Source organism: Leucoraja erinacea, chromosome 26 (assembly GCF_028641065.1).
Source record: "Leucoraja erinacea ecotype New England chromosome 26, Leri_hhj_1, whole genome shotgun sequence".
In the NCBI taxonomy this organism is placed as follows: Eukaryota; Metazoa; Chordata; class Chondrichthyes; order Rajiformes; family Rajidae; genus Leucoraja; species Leucoraja erinaceus.
In genome coordinates this window covers 23,901,907-23,925,060 of record NC_073402.1, presented here as the reverse complement: position 1 = coordinate 23,925,060, position 23,154 = coordinate 23,901,907, and the positions used below count along the sequence as shown (strand labels likewise).

At 45.1% G+C, this 23,154-nt stretch overlaps 1 long non-coding RNA gene across 1 annotated transcript; it reads right to left on the bottom strand.

Moving 5' to 3' along the window:
• Window positions 1-1,702: 1,702 nt before the first annotated feature.
• LOC129709589 (uncharacterized) lies at window positions 1,703-7,195 on the bottom strand. Its single transcript, XR_008725529.1, has 3 exons — window positions 6,194-7,195; window positions 4,248-4,461; window positions 1,703-2,042 (listed from the first exon to the last, which is right to left on the bottom strand). It is a non-coding gene; the product is annotated as an uncharacterized LOC129709589 (long non-coding RNA).
• Between the last annotated feature and the right edge of the window lie 15,959 nt (window positions 7,196-23,154).

The window sequence follows — 23,154 nt, the reverse complement described above, 5'->3', positions numbered from 1 at the left end:
AGATGCTGGAGTAACACAGGCAGAATCTCTGGATAGAAGGAATAGGTGACGTTTCGGGTCGAGATCCTTCTTCAAGCTGATCTCGGGCAACATTCTCAGCAACCCCTATTTACCGTGACTTTTTAAGAGCTATTACATTTCTAACAACTGTTTCAATTCTTTAAATCTGACGGCTGCGAAAGAAGACACAAAATGCTGGGGTAAGTCGACGGGTCAGGCAGCATCTCTGGAGACCATGGATGAGTGAGGTTTCAGGTCAGGATCCATCTTCTGACTGATGATTATGTCGTCTGTCATATTCCTTTCCACAAATGCTGCCTGGGCTGTGAGTTCCTCCAGCACTTTATTTGTTGAATAACGCAACATCTTGTCCGCACAAGCAATGGAAGAAGAAAATTAAATGCTCTCCAGTAGGTGACAGTGGTGGCCACAAGACCCTGTGGAATTCAGAGCTTAATAGTTAGAGGCTTTGGTGTGTTGCTCTCAGTTACTGCTGGCACAATTGTCTGCTTCAACCCATTTAACTTTTTTAAATATTGCTGCTGTTTATATGCACATCTATATCAACATCAGCCTTATGAAAAAGAAACCCCTCTGTGTATACCTGGGTACATACCACAGGAGTGCAGAATGAGCAAATGTAATGCTTATATCTTCATTATCAAATAGTAATTTAAGCATGCTTTTAAATTGAGCAAGTTTTGTGAGTCCTGGCATAACCCTGAACATCAAGCAGCTTCCTTACTAACACAAACCAATTTAACCAGTAAAGGGGACCTCAGACTAACAAGTTTCATCTGTAATAATATCCAAGAAATACCAGTTATTTTAATGAAATTGCATGCACATGGGTGACCACAGACCTCTCCCTTGCCTCCCTCATTGTTGCTCGGCTCTTTGTTCCATTGGCAATAAAGGATGCACCCATCTGCACATCAAGCACCCTGTGGTGGAATAGGGTGGCACGGTGCCTTAGAGTCCACATCACAGAGGATCTGACATGGACAACACACACTGCCACACTGGTGAGAAAGGCAAGGCAGCGCCTTGACCACCTCAGGCAGCTGAGGAAATTCAGAGTCTCTCTGAGGATCCTTCAATCCTTCTACTCTGGTGTGGTAGGAAGCATCCTGACCAGAAACATCTCTAGGTAGACAAAATTGCTGGAGAAACTCAGCGGGTGCAGCAGCATCTATGGAGCGAAGGAAATAGGCAACGTTTCGTCCCGAAACGTTGCCTATTTCCTTCGCTTCATAGATGCTGCCGCACCCTCTGAGTTTCTCCAGCAATTTTGTCTGCAGTTCTTTGTTTCTGCACCTTCCCCCTTTCTGCTTCGCGTTGTGACTCCCTATTCTGCTCATCCTTCCCCATCTCCTGGCATTTTCCTCCGCCACTGCAGGAGGGACAACAATTGTCTTTTCACCTCCTTCGCTCCGTAGATGCTGCTGCACCCGCTGAGTTTCTCCAGCACTTTTGTCTACCTTCGATGTTCCAGCATCTGCAGTTCCTTCTTGAACAGAAACATCTCTTTTATCTGGTTTGGCGACAGCTCTGCCCAGGACAGCAAGGCTCTGCAGAGAGTAGTGCGTTCGGCCGAATGCACCATGCGAACTCCCCCACCACCATCCCCTTGCAGGACCTATACACCAGGAGGTGCAAATCCAGAGCCTGCAGGATCATGAATTTCTTCCCACAGGCCATCAAGTTCAAGTTCAAATTTATTTGTCACATGCACCATAAGAAATGTAATTTACCACGTTACAATTAAAACGGACACAATACACAACTTAATTCAACACAGACATCCACCACAGCATTCTTCACTGTGGTGGAAGGCAATGCAGTTCAGACAGTCCTCCTCCTCCTCCTCCCTTGTTCACCCGTGGTCGGGCACTGATCCTCCGTAGTCGCCGCTATGGACGGCCCGATGTCCAAGCCCTCTTGTCGGGATGGTCAGGACAGGTCGAGCGCTCCCAGCAGCCTGGAGCTCCCAAATCGGCCACCTCCTTACCGGAGACCACGCCTTCCAGATGTTGTAGGCCCTGTAATGAAACTCTGATCTCACCAGGGTGTAAATACTGTTGCGTCTTTAAAAAAAAATGTAAATACTGGTTCTGTAATGTTGTTTTGCACAATCCCACAAGCATTGCCACTTTCATTTCACTGTACATCTTGTGACAAATAAAGTTGACTTGACTTGACTTGAGTAGAATGCCAGAGACCCAGTTTCGATCCTGACTGCGGATGCTGTCTGTACGGAGATTGTATGTTCTCCCTGTCACCACACGCGTGTTCTCCGAGTGCTCCGGTTTCTTCCCACACGCCAAGGACGTACACATTTATAGGCTCAATTAGTTTCAATTTACTTTTATTTATATAAATTATATGCATACACACACACACACACACACACACACACACACACACACACACACACACACACACACACACACACACACACACACACACACACACACACACACACACACATATACACACACACCCACATATACACACACACACACACACACACACACACACACACACACACACACACACATAGCACACATGGGCTAACACACACACACTGGCACACCACACAGGTACACACACACACAACACCCGCTTGGACACAAACACTGTCGTTGTGTCCACACACACACACACACACACACACACACACACCACACACCTGTACACACATGTACGGCGGCAGGCACACACACACACACACACGCACACGCCATACTAGATATATACTAGAGATATTCAAGGGTATGTGTAAATATAAATGCATTTCGTTGTCTATGTGAGTGTACTTCTGACAATGACATATATATCATACATATAATTATGTTAGTGTGTTTATTTAAAAAAAAAAAAACACACACACACACAATAATAGCGCAAAGACTCGTGACCACCAGGAATATTTTCTCTGAGTTACTGGAAGATGAGAAATAAATGTTCCTAATTTCTATGTCCTTAGAATGAATGAAATGAAAAACCACCAGTTCCACAATTTTCTTCAGGGAAGGAAACGTCATCCTTTCTTAAATTAAACTCCATCTGAGCTTGGTGCGTGTGAAACAGTAAATCCTTGGTGTAACAAGTTGACTGTTGGATCAACTAAGATAAATGCCGCCATTACAAGGGCCCACTGTCTTTGCAAAAGAGATACAAATAGACAATAAAAGCAGGGACAGAACAGCCAGAGAGTATCTTTATCAATAAGGTCTTGGTCTGTCTCGCCCCCCACATGCGTATCTCAGGCTGACTGAGAATAACTGTAGTATTTCTTCCTTAGTCTTCCTTCCTTTCTTCCTCAGCAAATCCAAGATCATGGACACGGAAATAGTCCAGCATTTTAGCTTTAAAACCTCCATCCTTTAGTTAAGATGTTGCACAATCTCTGGCCTCTCAGGCAGAGGGAAAGATGCAATGCCATTGTTTGAAAGAAAGCCAGGAAATTCTCCTCAGTTTCCTGGACCTGAAATTTATCCTTGAATAAAACATTCCTAAACAAAATGGAATAGAAAACGGAAATTCTGAGTTGAGTTGAGTTTGGTATATTGTCACTTGTACCGAAGTCAGCGGAAAGACAATACATGATTACAGTCGAGACATCCACAGTGTACAGACACATGATAAAGGGAATAATGTGAATAACGTTTAGAAACATAGAAACATAGAAAATAGGTGCAGGAGTAGGCCATTCGGCCCTTCGAGCCAGCACCGCCATTCAATAAGATCATGGCTGATCATCCAAAATCAGTACCCCGTTCTGGGTTTTTCCCCAAATCCCTTGATTCCCTTAGCCCTAAGAGCTAAATCTAACTCTCCCTTGAAAACATCCAGTGAATTGAATTCCACCGCCTTCTGTGGCAGAGAATTCCACAGATTCACAACTCTCTGGGTGAAAAAGTTTTTACTCATCTCAGTCCTAAATGGCCTACCCCTTATTCTTCAACTGTGACCCCTGGTTCTGGACTCCCACAACATCGGGAACATTTTTCCCGCATCTAGCCCGACCAATCCTCTAATAATTTCATATGTTTCTATAAGATTCCCTCTCATCCTTCTAAATTCCAGCGAATACAGACCCAGTCGACCCATTCTTTCATCACACGTCAGTCCCGCCATCCCGGGAATTAACATGGTGAACCTACGCTGCACTCTCTCAATAGCAATAGTGACCCTTCCTCAAATTAAGAGACCAAAATACAATACTCCAGGTGCGGTCTCACCGGGGCCCGGTACAATAGGACCTCCTTGCTCCTCGAGTAAGATAACGTCCAGTATAGTCCATGTAAAGATAGTCCAAGGGTCTCCAATGAGGTAGATAGTAGCTCAGGACTGCTCTCTAGTTGTTGGTTGGGTGGTTCTGTCGCTTGATAACAGATGAGATGAACCTATGCCTGAATCTGGAGATGTGATGGTACTCAGCAGGCCTGCAAGCTTCTGTGGAGGGAGAAACAGACTCATTTTTTCAGTGAAAGACCTTTCATTGGAACAGTTTAACATAAATAATCTAACCATCATGCCGTATACTACGATGGAGGTTGTAAAGCATTCTGTCGTGAAAGCTATTTTGATAACGCAAGTTCACTCACCACTTGTTTGTAGCTTATCACAAAGAATGAGCCATTGAAACCATCCTCCCTTCTGCACCTGCCTGCTTTCTGTGCAAGTTGAGGTTCAGACATGCAGTGGGGATATAGACCTGAAGCACACAGCCAGCATTTACTGGTACATTCATCAATTGCCTTACATCTCATGCAGGGCAGCATCTGGAATGCTTTCACACCTGGACAGAGAGAGTAGTGCAAATACCTACTCTAGATTTTGTTTCCATAATATGTACAGTGAATACAATCAGGGAACAAGGTCATGAAGTCATAAGTGATGGGAGTAGAATTAGGCCATTCGGCCCATCAAGTCTACCCCGCCATTCAATCATGGCTGATCAATCTCTCCCTCCTAACCCCATTATCCTTCCTTCTCCCCATAACGTCTGACACCAACACTAATATCTTTCTATCCCTGCCTTAAAATTATCCACTGGCCTGGCCTCAACAGGCTTCTGTGGCAAAAAATTCCATCGATTCACCACCATCTGACTAAAGAAAATTTCTCCTCGTCTCCTTCCAAAAAGAACGTCCTTGAATTCTGATGTCATGTATCTAGCAATTCAGTATATTCGCTGAAAATATGTCAACATCACAAGTGTTTCAACCTTAAACATTACGTCAGTGAGACATCTGAGAGGCTGTTACACAGGTCCCTGGCCCTCAGTGTCCATTGGCGACACAACATTAGACTGTGTTCTTTCCCCACAGAGCCTTTGCAATGGCAATACTGTGCGTCCCTCAGCATGCATTCCTTATGGTTCAATGGTTCTTTGTTGTCACATGTAGATACTCACAGTGAAATTCATTTTTTTGCATGCAGTTCAGTAAAGTATTGCCATACCTAAACACAATCCCGGATTAATCAAACTGTGTAGAATAGTTCATTGAGACTATATGCAAAAGTATCCATTAGCTCTAACCTGCACTGTCAGATAAGTGAATACGTTTAGAAACAAGAAACCTGTATTACAATATAATCGTTACAACACTTGCAAAATAGTTCATTGACTGTTAAAGGTTTGAGATGACTTTAAAAAAAATGGTATTATACAAATATGAGCTCTTTATGTTCTGCTCTTTGACTACATAGATTTATATCTATGCGTTTATTGAGGGGCAACATTGATCCAATAAGGGAAGACAAATGTTGCTGCGGTTTCCACAGCTAAATTGTGTTGGAACCAGGATCAACTTGTGTTGAGAAAACACGAAGTGCTGGAGTAACTCAGCCGGTTAGGCGACATGGATAAGTGATGTTTCGGGTCAAGACCTTTAATAAGACTCAAGATCTGTAGAAGTGTCCTAACCTGAAATGTCACCTCTCCATGCCCTCCAGAGATGTTGCCTGACATGCTTAGTTACTCCAACACTTTCTGGTAAACCAGCATCTGCAGTTGTTTGTGACTCAACTCACGTTGATTCAGGCATTAGAATCACAAGTCTCCCCGCCCTGCCTTGCCGTTTCTGTAGGGGCGTGGGGGGTCTAATAGCAGAGCTTCTATCATGATGTTGTCGCCTTGCTTTAAATCGTTCTTATTCAGGATTCCTTTGAGCATTCTTACCTTTTATTATTCCACCACATTGATTATACTCTGAGTAATCCTCCAGCCTAATGCTCTGCAAAATCACTGTGGTTGAGAATGGTCAGTTACAACTTAAGATATTGGCCAGACATTGGGAGGGAGCCAGTGACTGTCGGCACCATCAAAGATGAAGCAAGTCCACATTCTCCAATCAACTGAACTCCAGAACTACATTGGCTGGTGGAGGAGGACCTTGAAGTGCAAGTTGGCTAATACGATTAACTTAAAAAGTGAAATACACAGATAACGAGCCACGAGACAGACTTTGAGATTTCATACCAGAACCGGACAACTGTTCAGCCGGAAGGCATCGGCTTTTAACTATGAATTCCGAGTCCTTGTCCCTCGGTACATGTTTGCCTGTTAGCCTTTAATTGCCGAGCTGGTTGCAAGGGGATGGGGAGCACATCTGGAGTCTAGACACACTGGCTCTGTGGCTTGGTCTGTATCTTTATTCCGAATCACTCCAAGGCTTCCTTCTGTTTACACAGGTGCATGTGTACAGCCTGTCAAACAGATCCATACCCAGGCATCCAACCCAGCAGCACTCGCCCACTGAATCAGAGAGGGGGGAAGGCTACTGTAGAACAACACCACAGAGCCCTTTTATAAATCTTATTGTATTTCATTTCAGTCTAGAAATCCTTACTTTAAAACTTCAAAATTTTAGTTTGGTTTAGTTTAGAGATACAGTGTAACAACCCTTTTGGCCCATCGAGTCAGCGGCGACCACACGCTTACACGATCCCACACACTAGGGACAATTTGCATTCATACCAAGCCAGTGAACCTGCAAAGCAGCACGTCTTTGGTGTGTGGGAGGAAATCGGAGATCCCAGAGAAAACCCACGCGGTCACGGGGAGAACGTACAAACTCTGTACAGATGGCACCTGTAGTCAGGATCAGACCCGGGTCTCTGGCACTGTAATGCCCCTGTCCCACTTAGGAAACCTGAACGGAAACCTCTGGAGACTTTGTGCCCCACCCAAGGTTTCCGTGCGGTTCCCGGAGGTTTTTGTCAGTCTCCCTACCTGCTTCCACTACCTGCAACCTCCAGCAACCACCTGTAACCTCCGGGAACCGCATGGAAACCTTGGGTGGGTGCAATGCCTCCAGAGGTTTCCGTTCAGGTTTCCTAAGTGGGACAGGGGCATAAAAAGGAGCAACTCTACCGCTGTGCCACCGTTCCGTCCTTCTGGAAATCTGGAAAGCTTTTTGTGAAGACTCTTTCTATCGCTGAATTCGGTTACGTGGTGTGCACTTTATGAATAAATGCGAAATTAAAACTTGCAGGAGGAACACAGGGGATTAGAGGATATAACTGCATACATTGAAAGTCAGGAAATATTGCCCCATTAAACACTAAGTGTAGTTTGGATCCAATGAGAATTCAATGCCTGTCAATGTAAACGGTTTTATTGTGTGCCTTGGTTAAGGATATAATCAGAAACCAACAACAGAGAATCAGATCAGTCTAATTCTCTTTCAAAATACTTGTGTCAAAGAGTCATGAAGTCTTACACCATGGAAACAGGCCCTTTGGCCCTACTTGCCCACATTGGCCAACATGTCATCGACACTGGATCCACCCAAAGATCCTACAGCGAGCAAGATAGATCACTCGATGAAAAAGACGTGGTACGGTCATGGGCAGATTCATGGGTCATTTTCGGCCCCATTTCCATAACCGGCTTCCGTCTCCGCACCAAAGATCCCGTAGCGGAGCAAAGATACTAGTGCGGAGACGGAAGCCGGTTACGGAAACATCCTCGTAAAAATAAAAGTTCTTTGGTAAAAATCTTTTCCTCATTTTCGGAATTATAATTTATTAAACAAACTGTTCCCCCGCAACGTTGATTACACTGCGAGTCGGGTCGGGTCGGGTCGGGTCAGGTTACTGAAATATATGGATGTACATATATATTATGTATATGTGTATGTGTGTATATGTGTATATGTATGTATGTATGTATATATGTACATGTATATGTATGTATGTGTGTATGTATTTATGTGTATATCATTTTCCTTTTATTTACTAATTTTCATCTTTTCTTTTTTTTTAATCGTTCGAAATAAAGATATCATTCATTCATTCATCATTCATTCAAAAAAAAGACCCATGTTCTGTTCCGTTGCGTACTACATGTCAGCCCATTACATTTGGCAGGAGTGGTCTATCTTGCTCCGCTATAGGATCTTTGGTTCCACCTGCTTGCGTTTGGCACGTATCCCTCTAAACCTGTCCTATCCATGGACGTGAATTGACATTATCTCCTCAGTTTTCACCCTTTCAGTGCCATTGACTATCACTGAGGAATTGACCATCACTGAGAAGGCATAATTCATGATGGGATACAGACTGATCACTTGTCAGTAGTGAGACCTGGGCAAAGAGAATGAGGAAGGTCTATTTAATTCTGGGAGTTATCATTGCTTTTGCCCTCAGATTGTTCATGGTCTTGGTTTAGTCTTTGACTTTGCACTGAGCTTCCAACCCAATACCCGCAACATCACTAAACTCTGTGCTTTATCTCTGCAACATTACCTGGCTATAACAAATTCCTATCCGTTCAATTACTGGCCCAGAATTAAAATTCCCATGCACTTCCGGCAACTTCCAAAATTACACTGATTACACAAATCTCTGCTGTCCAAACCCTAACCAATACCAAGACCCAGTTACTCATCGCTCTTGTGCTCACCATCTTGCTTTAGGTCCTCTCATGCCCATGAACACTTTATCTCAGTCACATCCGTCATCTATAAGCCTCCAAGATTTTTGCACCTCTGCAATTTTGACTTATTGCCCTTCTCTGATGCTAATTCCACCATTATTGTAAACTAGTTTTAAGCACTGGAATTCCTACCTTAATTCCTTCTCCTTCCTTGATCAAGATGGGCCTTGAATCCATGTTTTTCTGCCCAACCTTTTGGCCATATGTCCTCATTTCCCCTTGCACCGATCGGTGTTTGAGGACACGCCTGTGAAACATCTTGAGGTGTTTTCAAAAGTTTGTTTTCTTGTCTTCATCCAAGGTCAGCATTCTCTTATATTGTCTGGCAGTGATCTCTGTAGAGAGACCAGATAGAGGGGCCCAAGGGGGTCTAAGGTTTCCATTGCACACAAAGGATGAACAAGAGCGTGGATAGCTTTCTCACTTTTTTAATTTGTACAAGAGATTTGCAGCTAAATAAATTAGATTAGTCTTCATAGTTTCAAAGAGTGAGGGGGTGTCCTTATTGATCATATGAGATCCCAGTGGGGTAGGACAGGGTAGGAGCAGGACAAGCTACTTCTACACCGATTCCTGAGGAGGCCAAGTCAACAGATATTTTTAAGGTGGAGATTGCCAGAATCTTGATTGGTGTCAGGGGTTATGGGCAGAAGGCAGGAGAATGGGGTTGAGAGGGAAAGATAGATCAGACATAATTGAGTGGCAGAGTAGACGTGATTTGCCGAATGGCCTAATTCTGATCCTATATGAAATTATCAAGGCTAATGGACGCCATGAGCAGGAAGTTTTGATAAAGCTTTGTAAGTCATTGGTTGGTTTTGAGCGATTATTGCACTTAGTTCCAGATACCACATTACACGAAGGACGTCAATAGCTTTGAGATGGGACAACAGGAATTACTGGGATCATGCCTGGATCAGACACTTCAGTTTATGGAAAGAAGCTGATGATATTTTCCATGTGCCCAAAATGATCTTGAGAAGGTTTGCCAGATGTGAAAATCATGATGGCGATTTTAGAACAACCCTTATTTCTTAAGGGCCTGTCCCACGAACATGGGACTCCATGCGGCAAGCGCAGCGCTACCTAACGTGGTCGCTTGAGCCGTACGGCCTCGCGGGGCCGGTCCCACTTCGATCGTCGGAGCCGTATGGAGTTGTGCAGAGCTGGTCCCGACATCGCGCGGGGCTCCAAAAAACTGACCGTGTACAAAAACTCCGCGCGGCAACGGCCTGCCGGCCCGCAGCCGCCTCGACGCCGTACGTCACGCGCGAACTTCCCGCGGACTTCGCTCGCACTTCATGTCACTCACTCGACCTCCGCGCGGCCCCCGCTTCTGGTTAGGTCGCGCTTGCCGCATGGAGTCGCATGCTCGTGGGACAGGTGCAACCAAAGGGCAAAGATGTAACACAATTGACATAAACTTTAGAGTAGACTTTTTTTCTGCAAGAGTTGTTGGAACTGGGGTAATGGAGAAAATACTGGGTATGTATTTAATATGATTGCTTTATCAAAGGGCGTGCTGGTCTGAATGGCAAACTCTTATATTGTATCATTCTCCGGATCAGTGATTCAATTCAGCTACATTTTAAATTCACCTATGTATTATTTACCCAATACCAGTTTAATTCAGTTGCTAACAGATCATAGATATAAACTCCATGCCAGAGGCTTGAGCATAAAATATAAGATGGCATTTGAGGGATGAGCATTGTATTGGCTGAAGGGCAACACTGGAAGAGTGCTGGTCTTTCTCAGGTACATTACTGAATCAGTGTTGAACTGTTACAGCAACACGTTTACTTTAGACTAGAGATACAGTGCAGAAACAGGCCCTTCGGCCCACCAAGTACCTGCCGACCAGCAATCTCATACACCAGTGCTATCCTACACAAAATGGACAATTTACAATTTTTATTGAAGTCAAATTAATCAACAAGCCTGCATGTCTTTGCAGTGTGGGATGAAACCTGCGCACTCGGAGAAAACCTATGCAGTCGCAGAGAGAATGTACAAACTCTTTACAGACAGCACCTGTAGTCAGGATCGAACCTGGGTCTCTGGCGCTGTAAGGCAGCAGCTCCACTACTGAACCTCCATGCCGTCGACATGACTGAGATAATGTAAAACAGCCATGGACCTACTTGGAAAAATAACAGCTCTTCCAAAATCGTTACCAAACTCCCTTAAGTTCCAGATTACTTATCACTGCTCTTGTACTTTTGATGCAGATCCTAACTTCATTGTTTATGTGACATTCGTGAACTGTACTTAAGTAAAACAGTTAAAACCGTTTCCCTTAAGGCCCTTGGAGACTGAGCAGCAGCAATGCAAATCTTTATTTCTGCCTTTATATCTTTCATCTAAAATGTACGAATGATAACGGGTGTCAATCCTTGGCACTTGTAACCACAGAGGTTGCAATAACAAAACCTACATTCATTTCAAGGATGAACAGGCTGTAGAACGAGTGGGAGAACCGCAGTGTGAAGATGGATCAGATAAACCTTCTGCCTTTTCTTCTCCCTGATGCAGTCAAAGATGAAAAATGCTCAAAGCAATTTTAGTGATGGGGTGTTATACTGGGATACAATACAATACAATACAATACCTTTATTTGTCATTATAGACATAGACTTGATGTGTTCAAATGTCCAGGGTGTTTGAGCCCAAAACATGAGTAATATTTAGTACAATACTGGGGTAGTGAGTGCCATGGGAGATGTTAAACCTAATTCTCATTTCCTTGCGTGAATTCTGAAGATTTCATGGGGTTCTTAGAAGAACTTCGTAACCACCCTCACTAATCAAAAATCTATCATTCTCCGCTTTTAAAATGCAAAAAGACAGCCTCCAATGAATTCCACAGATTCACCACCCTCTGGCTAAAGAAATTCCTACACATCTCCTTTCTAAAGGTACGTCCTTTCATTCTGAGGCTGTGCCCTCTAGTCCTAGATTCTCCCACCAGTGGAACCATCCTCTGCACATCCACTCTATCCAGGCCTTCCATTCTGTTTTGCTATGGTTGAGACAAGACTTATGGTAGATGATAGGTGGAGCCTGCCTGGTGAGGTAAAGAATGACGGGTAGATAGAGCCATGTCAGGGAGGGGGGAAGGTGGAGTTTTTAGACAAAGATGATGAGTGATAGGTGAAAACCTATAAGGAAAATAAAACTGGGCAGATGGAATCAGGTGGGGAGAGGGGAAAAGCAATGTAGAGACAGAGGCTCGTTTATTTTAGTTTAATTTAGTGCCACGTGAGCCGAGGTACAGTGAAAAGCTTTTGTTACATGCTATCCAGTCAGCGGAAAGACAATACATGATTACAATTGAACCATACACAAGCTGGGAGGTGATTAGTGGAACTAAATAGATGAGGGTTGATTGGCAGTCTGAAGAAGGGTCTTGACCCAAAACGTCATCTATCCGGTTTTGCCAGAGATGCTGCCCGACTCACTGAGTTACTCCAGCATTTTGTGTCTATCTTTGGTGTAAAACAGCATCTGCAGTTCTTTCTCACACAGGGATGGATTGGCAGATGGGAATAGATGAGGGAGAGGGTAGGAAAGGTTGACCGAGGAAGATGAGGGTCAATATTCTTGCTAGTGAGGCGTGAGTGCAGCGTAGGTTTACAAGGTTAATTCCCAGGATGACAGGACTGTCATATGCTGAGAGAATGGAGCGGCTGGGCTTGTACACTCTGGAGTTTAGAAGGATGAGAGATCTTCTCATTGAAACATATAAGATTGTTAAGGGCTTGGGCACACTAGAGGCAGGAAACATGGTCCCGATGTTGAGGGAGTCCAGTAAGCCATTTAGAACGGAGATGAGGAACCACTTTTTCTCACAGAGAGTGGTGAGTCTGTGGAATTCTCTGCCTCAGAGGGCGGTGGAGGCAGGTTCTCTGGATACTTTCAAGAGAGAGCTAGATAGGACTTAAAAATAGCAGAGTCAGGGAATATGGGGAGAAGGCAGGAACGGGGTACTGATTGGGGATGATCAGCCATGATCACATTGAATGGCGGTGCTGGCTCGAAGGACCAAATGGCCTACTCCTGCACCAATTGTCTATTGTCTATTGTCTATTAAAGAACCAGGAGTTTGTAGCCTTTGGAGCGAGGTGGGTGACCTTCCGCAGCGGATGGCAGCCAGCGGGAAGCTGGTTCAACATGAAGTAACACACCTGAGAGGAGTAAGGACATCGGAGCTGCCAGAACAATAACTCTGACTCCACAAAGTCTAGCTCGGCATCTGGAATGCAAATCAAAGGCACCAGGCAGTTCCCAAAGAATGTACACTGTCTCCCACATTCCTGATGCAAATGTTTAACCATTGATGATGAAAGCTGAGAACACCGATTCAAAGTGCACGTTTTAATTGATTCTAGTCGCCCAGCTCCAGCTGCCAGATCTTTCACTAGGAGACACTTCTAAAAGTACCTTTCCACTCGGTTTCAGATCAACAAACATCAGAGTCAGGGGGTTTATTTCTGATACAGCGCGGAAACAGGCCGTTCGGCCCACCGAGTCCGCGCCGACCAACAGTCAGTCGTGTACTAGTTCTATCCTACACACTTGGGATCATTTACCTACAAACATCTACATCTTTGGAGTGTGGGAGGAAACCGGGAACACCTGGAGGAAACTCATACGGTCACATGGAGAACATGCAAACTCCACACAGACAGCACCTGAGGTCAGGATCAAATCTGGGTCTCTGGCACTAAGGCAGCAACTCTATCGCTGTGCCACTGTGCCACCCTGCGTTGTCCAGGAAGGTGGGAAAAGGTTGGGTTTTCAATCTTTCAGCTTATGTCCAAGGCTATGCACATCTCACTACACTGGCTCGCAAACTATCAAGGCCTCAATATTAAAACTCCTCATATCTCAGTACTGTCACCAGTAGCAACTAGTTGTAGTTAGCTGGCTCCGAAGCACTTCTTGCTCCGTCTCAGTGCAATTACCACCGTCACACAGAATGTGCATGTGTGTGTTTCTGCAAGTACACCTGTGCGTGTACGTGTGTGTGTGTGTGCGTGTACGTGTATGCAGGAAGGAACCGCAGATGCTGGTTTCCATCAAAGAAAAACAAAAAGTTGTTGGAGTAACTCAGCAGGACAGGCAGCATCTCTGGAGAAAAGGAATAGGTGATGTTCCGGGTCGAGTCTGAAGAAGGGTCTCGACCCGAAACGTCACCTATTCCTTCTCCCCCGAGATGCTTGATGCATGTCCCTCTGAGTTACTCCAGCATTTGGTGTTTATCTTCGTACGTGTGTGTATGCGTGTGCACACTTCTCTTCACCCCACTGACTCCAGGGAGGTGGGAAATCTCCTAAAATAACAGAGCTGTGATGGGTGTTCCCAGGCCTGCCTTTCCCTGTCTCTGTAACCTCGTACAGTCTGGTCACCAGCTTGTCTCATGCGCTGACCTCTGAATATCGCCCATTTCCTTTACATCAAGATCATGAGCCACCCATTAAACCTCCCAGCCTCTATAATCATTTTGACATAATACTTGAAAACCCACTCATTGTAAATGCTTGTACAAAAATCTGTTTGGATTCCTTATGGAATACTCTGTCCAATTCTGCAGCTCAGGAGGGTTATATTGGTTTTGGGTAGATTACAGTGCAGATACAGCCATGGTTAAAATGGTTACATTATGAAACGCTCTGAGCCTGAGGGATCAAGAGATCATGCATTGTATTTTTAATTAGTTGATAAGGTAGAAAAACAGAAGATACTAATATTAATTACAGCTCAGAGAACAGCACTAACATTGATGTTCAATGCAGAACTAAAATCAGATAACATAACTGTGGATCAGTGAGACCAATGAGGAGCAAAAATATATAACTTTAAGAAACAATTTTAATGCAGCAATGTGGCGTGTTTAAAATAATTTGGATGAATGATTCAAGATAGGCTAAATGTTTTTGTATAGAGATCACGTGGAAACAGGCCCTTTGGCCCACCAAGTCATCGACCATCCGTATACTAGTTTCTATGTTATCTCTTCCTACAATCTAGGGGCAATTTACAGGTCAATTAACCGGCAAACCTGCGCGTCTTTGGGATGTGGGAGGAAACTGGAGAAATGGAGAACGTACAAACTTCACACAGACAGCTCCCATAGTCAGGATGAGGAATATAAACTGGCGGCAAGAAAAGGGCAGGGAAAAATTAAGGCCGGCATGGCCTCAGGAAGGGAGGCGATCATAGCGGCCATATTTGTTTACGGATAGAGGTATGGATTAGACTTGAAACTTCTCCTGTTCTTTTTCTCCCGAGATGTTTCCTAACCCACTGAGTCCCTCCAGTATTTTGTGTCTATCTTCGGTATAAATCAACATCTGCAGCTCCTTCCTACACATACTCCACGCTTGGTCTTGCCGATGTTGGAGGCTAGTTTACGTCAAATGCAAAAGACAAGGTTGGAGGAGGTGCGCGTGGATCTCCGCTTGACCTGGAAGGGCTGTCTTGGTCCCTGGATGGTGGTGAGTGAGGAGGTGAAAAGACAACTGTTGCCCCTCCTGCAGTGGCAGGGGAAAATGCCAGGAGATGGGGAAGGATGAGCAGAACAGGAAGTCATAATTCAATTCAATTCAATTCAACTTTAATGTCATCGCACAAATACAAGTATCAGTACAACGACATGCAGTTTTGCGTCAGTCCGTAGTAGTTGTACATAAAGAAAAACAAAAAAAAAACAAAAAAAATAAAAAAAATAAAAAGAGGGAAGATACAGAATAATCAGGAAATACAGAATGATTAAACAAAGGGGACGGAGGGACCAGAGAAATCTATCGTCGGGACTCCGAGTTCAGCAGTGTGATTGTGTTGTTATAGAAGCTTTTCCTCATCCTACTAGTACGTGACCTGAGGCTCCTGTACCGCCTCCCTGATGGGAGGAGGGCAAACAGTCCATGGTTGGGGTGTGAGGGGTCTTTGATGATCTTCCCAGCCCGTCTCAGACACCGTTTTCGGTGGAGGGCATCCATGGCAGGGAGCGGGGCACCGATGATGTGCTGCGCGGTTTTCACTACCCGTTGCGAAGCAGAAAGGGGGAAGATGCAGAAACAAAGAACTGCAGACAAAATTGCTGGAGAAACTCAGCGGGTGCGGCGGCATCTATGGAGCGAAGGAAATAGGCAACGTTTCGGGACGAAACGTTGCCTATTTCCTTCGCTCCATAGATGCTGCTGCACCCGCTGAGTTTCTCCAGCAATTTTGTCTACCTTGGATTTTCCAGCATCTGCAGTTCCTTCTTGAACAAAGAACTGCAGATATTGGTTTATACCAGAAATAGTCAAGAGTCAAGTCAAGAGAGTATTATTGTCATGTGTCCCAGATAGGACAATTAAATTCTTAAGGACCTGTCCCACGAGCATGCGACTGCATGCGGCAAGCGCGACCAAACCGGAGGCGGGGGCCGCGCGGAGGTCGAGTGATCCCGTACGAGTTGATGTGAAGTTCGAGTGAAGTCCGCGGGAAGTTTGCGCTAGGCTTACGCCGTCAAGACGCTATAATAATAATAATAATAATAATAATAATAATAATAATAATAATAATAATAATAATAATCTTATTTATTTAGCACATTTTTAGTCAACTTGCATTGACCCCAAAGTGCTTCACATAATTAAATTACATTTACACACAGGCAAAGGTGGGTGAAGTGTCTTGCCCCAAGGACACAACGACAGTATGCACTCCAAGCGGGATTCGAACCGCTTTGTACGCCGTGAAGATGCCGTGTACGCCCATTGAGGCGCTGTGTATGGCCTCAATGCCGTTGCCGCGCGGAATTTTTGAGCAGTGTCATTTTTTCGGAGCCCCGTGCGATGTCGCGACCAGCTCCGCACAACTCCTTACGGCGCCGGCGATCGAAATGGGACTGGCCCCGCGAGGCCGTACGGCTCAAGCGACCACGTTAGATCGCGCTCGCCGCATGCAGTCGCATGCTGGTGGGACAGGCCCTTTACTTGCTGCAGCACAACAGAATATCTAAACACAATACAAGTGCTGGAGTAACTCTGTGGGTCAGGCAACATCTCTGGAGAAAAAGGGTGGGCGACGTTTCGGGTCGGGACCATTCTTCAGACTCAATAACAGAATCGGGTGTGAAGAAAGGTCTTGACCCGAAACGTCACCTATCTCTTTTCTGCAGAGATTGCTGCATGACCTGCTGAGTTACTCCAGCACTTTGTACCTAACAAAGGGGGAAGATGGGGCTGGTGGTGGGTGATCCTGGTGCAGCTGGTGGAGATGGTGATGAATCTGCAGTCCCTTGTGCTTCCCTCAATGTTCGGCTGAGATTATGTACTGAATGGCTGGAGCCTCAACATATAAAATAGTGAAAGACGGGAGACTGTCAGATTGGAAAGCAACCTCATTCATGTCGGCATTTGGAATAAAGGTTCCTACCCACTGTAGCTGTTATTACAAAAGGGTGGTTAATCATTATTGACACTTAGCAATCAGTTTAGTGCGAACTGTGTGTATGCTCCCGACCCACTGGCCTCTTTCCACTGTGCAAAACAAGATCTTTATATCCAACACCTGTTTGGAAAAGGCTGTGAATTGCTGTGGGTGGGACAGGATGTCATTAAATACAAGATAGAGCCTGAGGGGCTGCTTGGGTCAAACATTTTGAATTTCAGCACCTGTTGAATTCCATTCTGTTGGCAAAATCTTCGGCTCATCCAAAAATTCCACTCCCTCAATCCAAACTCGCCACAGATGTTCAATCCTCGGCCACTGCCCTACATTGGGCTTCTGATCTGGCAAGGCTTCAATTTTAAGCTTCTCATCGTTTGTTTTCAAATTCCTCCACGGTCTCTCCCTTATCTCTGTGACCTTCCCAGCCTCATTGTCAAGCAAATTCTGGGGGAGGCTACAATCGCCCCACCGCAGACAGTCATGTGCAAAGATCCTACAGCGAGCAAGATAGTCCACTCGACGAAAAAGACGTAGTACGGTCATGGGCAGATTCATGGGTAATTTTCGGCCCCATTTCCGTAACCGGCTTCCGTCTCCGCACCAAAGATCCCGTAGGACACTAGTGCGGAGACGGAGCCGGTTACGGAAACATCCTCGTAAAAATAAAAGTGATTTGGGAAAAATCTTCTCCTCATTTTCAGGATTATAATTTATTAACACAAACTGTTCCCCCGCAACGTTGATTACACTGCGAGTCGGGTCGGGTCGGGTTGGGTCAGGTCGGGTTACGGAAATGGATGAAAAAAAGGCCCATGTTCTGCTCCGTTGCGTACTACACGTCAGCCCATTGCATTTAGAAGGAGTGGTCTATCTTGCTTGCTATAGGATCTTAAATCTGATTTAATCAGGATCTGATTAAAATTGAATCTGAATCTGAATCTGATCTGAATCTGAATCTTTGGTCATGTGAAGGAAAGGAACCGCAGATGCTGGTTTATGCCGAAGATAAGGCACAAAATGCTGGAGTAACTCAACTGGTCAGGCAGCATCTCTGAAGAGAGAGAATAGGTGACGTTTCGGGTCAGAATCCTTCTCCGGGCTCAGACAGTCATGTCCCAGTTGCTTGGGTCATTAACTCCAAATCCTCCCTCCTTAAATCTGAGATCTTAAATCTGAAGAAGGTTCTCGACCCGAAACGTCACCCATTCCTTCTCTCCAGAGATGCTGCCTGTCCCGCTGAATTACTCCAGCATTTCGTGCCTACCTCCTTCAACCTCTTCAGCCCTCTATCTTTCCCCTTTTGACTTGTTTCTTTACACGCGCCTCCGACTACATTTTTCATCGGCTGTCCCGATATTTGGCAAATTAGCAGAGTGTTAAATTTCATCTGATAGCGTTTCAGTGAAGGTTTGTGAGAAGTATTTACAATGTTAAAAGCACTAGATTAAAAAAAAAGCAATTGTAACATTTCCTGCAGCAAGTCAAGATTGAACCTCGAACCTCATACAAAACACACCAGTGATGGAGGAGCTCAGCAGGTCAGGCAGCATCTGTGACAGTATTGTTCAGATGGTGTTTTGGGTCGGGATCCTTCTTCAGACTGAATACTCTACACCTTCAATAGTTCCAGACTATCGTCCAAAGTGTGGTCTGGCAGAGAGGTCGCAATTCCACCTGACCCACTGAGTTACTCCAGCTTTTTGTATCTGTCTTCCACCCGTCTCAAATCTATACACACACAAAATGCTGGAGAAACTCAGCAGGTCAGGCAGCATTTCTGGAGAAAAACAATAGGAGACATTTTGGTTGGTGGTTATGGCACCTGATGTTCATCTCATGATTTTCATGGTCACAGTTTCACTAAACCTGGTTGGAAAAAATGGCCTAATTATTGACAAGATTTAATTAGGGAGCAAATCTGGCATTTGATTAGGCCTGACAACCACGTGGACCAGACTATTATATTAAATGGACCTGATTATTGTCTTGGAATAACAGTGGAATATGCCCAACGGTTCATTGGACTTCCTATCACCTTGAAAATACATTTGGACACTTACATAGGATGAATACACAGTGTTTTTTTCCCCAGGGTAGGGGGAATACCAACTAAAGGGCATAGGTTTAAGGTGAGAGGGGAAAGATTTAAAGGAACCTTCACACAGAGGGTGGTGGATATATGGGCTGCCAGAGGAAGCAGTTGAGGTGCGTACTATAACAACAGACACCCAGATTCGATCCTGACTACAGGTCCTGTGTGTATGATGGTTGTACATTTTCCCCGTGACTGCGTGGGTTTTCTCTGGGTGCTCTGGTTTCCTTCCATGTTCCAAAGACGTACAGGTTTGTAGGTTATTTGACTTCTCTAAATTGTCTCTAATGTGTAGGATAGTGCTCCTGGTGTACAGGCTGATCACTAGTCGGCATGGACTCGGTGGGCCAATAAACCTATTTCCACACTGTATCTCTAAAGTCTAAAGTCTAAAAAGCTGTGTGTCTACTATCAACACAATGTTGACAAACGTTTTTGATCATTCATTGCCTCAGCATGGTCATCAGTTAAGTCTACTGGCTCATCCCGATCAATGATGAGGCCTGAACGTTGATAAGGTCTATCTAACCCCTGGCTCTATCAGCGGGGAAACTTGCTATCATCCCTTCATTATCATTGGGACTGAGTGCTTCAACTCCTTGACCTGGCTACTGTTTGCAAAGAAATACCATGTTGATAAAACTGGTTACATTTTCTTGAAATTCCATGACATGAAACAAATGTTTTTGTGACCTCTGATCTGCAACATGAATGGGAAACTAGTCAGGGGCAGTGAATGTTATACATTCATGTGGGCTTTCAAACATAAATTGAAATGACGAAATGGTGGCACCGTGGCCAGGGCTGTCTTAACAGCAATTATAGGCCCCCGGACAAAGCAGTGCACTGGGGCCCCTACACTTCCAGTTTCTTTATGCCGAATCAAATAGGCCGTCATACACTTGCGATGTTCTTCTCCGTTTTCATGTTCTACAATAACATTCTACAATACATAGATTAGCATGGGGCCCCGGGCAACTGCCCAGCGTGCCCATGTGTTAAGTAGGCCCTGACGGTGGCACAGTGGTAGAGTTGCTGCCTTACAGCGCCAGAGACCTGGGTTCGATCCTGACTACGGATGGTGTCAGTACGGTATTTGTGCATTCTCCCCGTGACCACGTGGGTTTTCTCTGGGTGCTCCAGTTTCCTCCCATACTCTAAAGACATACAGGTTAATTTGGCTTCATTAAAATATGTAAATTCTCCCCCCCCGTGTGTACGATAGAGTTGGCCGGCACGGACTCGGTTGCCCGAAGGGCCTGTTCCCACGCTGTATCTCTAAACTAAACCAGGAACTGCAGGTGCTGGTTTACACCCAAAAGATACATTTTCAGAAGAATTAACACAAAGTGCTTGATTAGTTGGAAATTAACCAAAAAAAAAATACAGGTTACTGGATGCAAATTGTCCACTTCTTTGTACCTTTTGCTGCCACAGGACATTCTAAAAGAGCTCTACATCCACTGATACTCAGTTTGAAGACCCTTTCAGGGCGGGTCAGGAGAACATGGATAGGTGACATTTTTTGAGGGTCGAACTGGGGCACAAACCACCATTATTATCGAACTTTGGTACAAACCTTTGGTTCATGAGTGTCGACCCTGCTACTGACTCTGCTACTCACACGCAAATGTTTTTACGAGAATCTTCCCCACCACATCAAGGACGTTTTTCATGCTTTCCTCTGTAAAGGCAAACAAAAAATACTCGCTTATTTTCTCTGAACCAGAGACTTCTCTTGAGATTTACGAGGATGTTGCCAGGCCTCAAGGGGCTGAGTTATAGGAAGAGTTTGAACAAGCTCAGAGAGCAGGAATATGAAAGTTGATCTAATAGAGGTCTATAAAATCATGAGGGGAATAGATAGGTTGAATGTAGAGGGTTTTTTTTTACCAATTGTGGGGAAGTCAAGAGAACATAGAGATAAGGTGAGAGAGGCAAGGTTTAATATGAACCTGAAGGGCAACGTTTCACTCAGAAGATGGTGGGTGTATGGAAGGAGCTTTCAGAGGAGGCAGGTACAATAACGGCGTTAAAAACAGCGTTTACAGTATTAGTGCACGGGGATGGTCGCTGGTTGGCGTGGACGGTGGGCCGAAGGACCCATTTCCACACTGTATCTCTGAAGTCTACAATGCATATTTCCTCCACCATGGAGGCGTGAAGTGGGGCGTCAACAGCGGCAGTGGTGAAACGGAGGCAGCGGTGAAGCCTCGTGACGATGGGGTCTTGGCGGCGGCGATGCCTCGCGGTGGTGGCGATGCCTGGTGGGTCGACTCACGGTGGACGGTCAATAGGAGCATGGAGGACAACCATGAGGGGGGGAGGGGAAGAACAATGGACAATTGGAGGGGGGGCGGGGTCAAAGGACAATGGAGACCCGGCATGGGTGAACTGATTGGGTGAACTGATTGGGTGGGGTGGGGGGTGTGGTGGGGGGGGGGGGGGGGGGGGGGGGGGGTGGTTGGGGGACAAAGGGGGAGCCGGTGTGCTTTGTAACTCTGTCAGTGGATGGCTGCTAATTGTATTATTGTGTATGCAAACACATCATTTCACTGTACCTAGTCACATGTGACAATAAAGTATTTAAGAAGGAACTGCAGTTGCTGGAAAACTGAAGGTAGACAAAAGTGCTGGAGAAACTCAGCGGGTGCAGCAGCAGTTATGGAGCGAAGGAAATAGGAGCAGTCAGAGAGGAGGTTGTAAAACTGTCTTCAGAGGGAGGAGGAGAACTTCTTCCAAGTAGGCATACCGTGAGGAGATATCGCGGTGGAGTAGACAACGTGTTTAAGAAGGAACTGCAGATGCTGGATAATCGAATAATAAAGTATTCCTATTCCTAAAGACATCTGGACAGGTGCATGAATAAGAAGGATGTAGAGGAATATGGGCCAAATGAGGACAAATTGGATTTGGAAAAGGGGCATATCGGTTGGCAAGGACAAGTTTGGCCAGTTTCCATCCTGTATGAATCTTCGTGGCTTTGTGTTTAGTGTCATGTTGACCCAGGTGACCATTATGTTCATGGTTAGGGCAGTCACAGTCCCGAATGATAAAATAAACAGTGTTACTGTGGTTGTGGCCTCCTCTGTGTTAAAGCTGTCCCATTTCACACAGACCTCTTGTGGAACCACAGCTGACTAACAGGTGAGGAAGGTGCATTCCAAGCTCTTCTTCCATTCATGCCTCAGCATCATTGAGTTTCACCTGGACCAGAAAAACAAAGCCTTGGGTTTAACATGTCAATGAAAAGGCCAACTTATTATCTACAGCCTGTCTGAAAAGGTTGATTACATATACAGAGTTGGCACCAAGTGCTGTGCTAAGGCAGTGTTATTTGTGCCATTAGGGGATGTCAATGATAAGGTAGGTGGAGTTGGCATTGTGCACTAGGCTTTAACCAGGTATTGATTTGTACAGGTGCACTTGGTCTTAATCTGAGAAGCAAAGGAGCATTTATTGGAAAGCTGTTTCTCAGATAGTTTGTATTGTGCTGTGGTTTTAGGTCAGTAAGCATTGTAGCACAGGAGAACAAAAAACACAAGAGAAAAGTAAGCAAATGCTGTCAGGCCTGTTGACCTGGTTAGAGGACACATGCTACACACAACTGGTTTGCTCAGGTGCCTTGGACATCAGAGGAAGTGTGTGGAAACTAGGGCAGCTG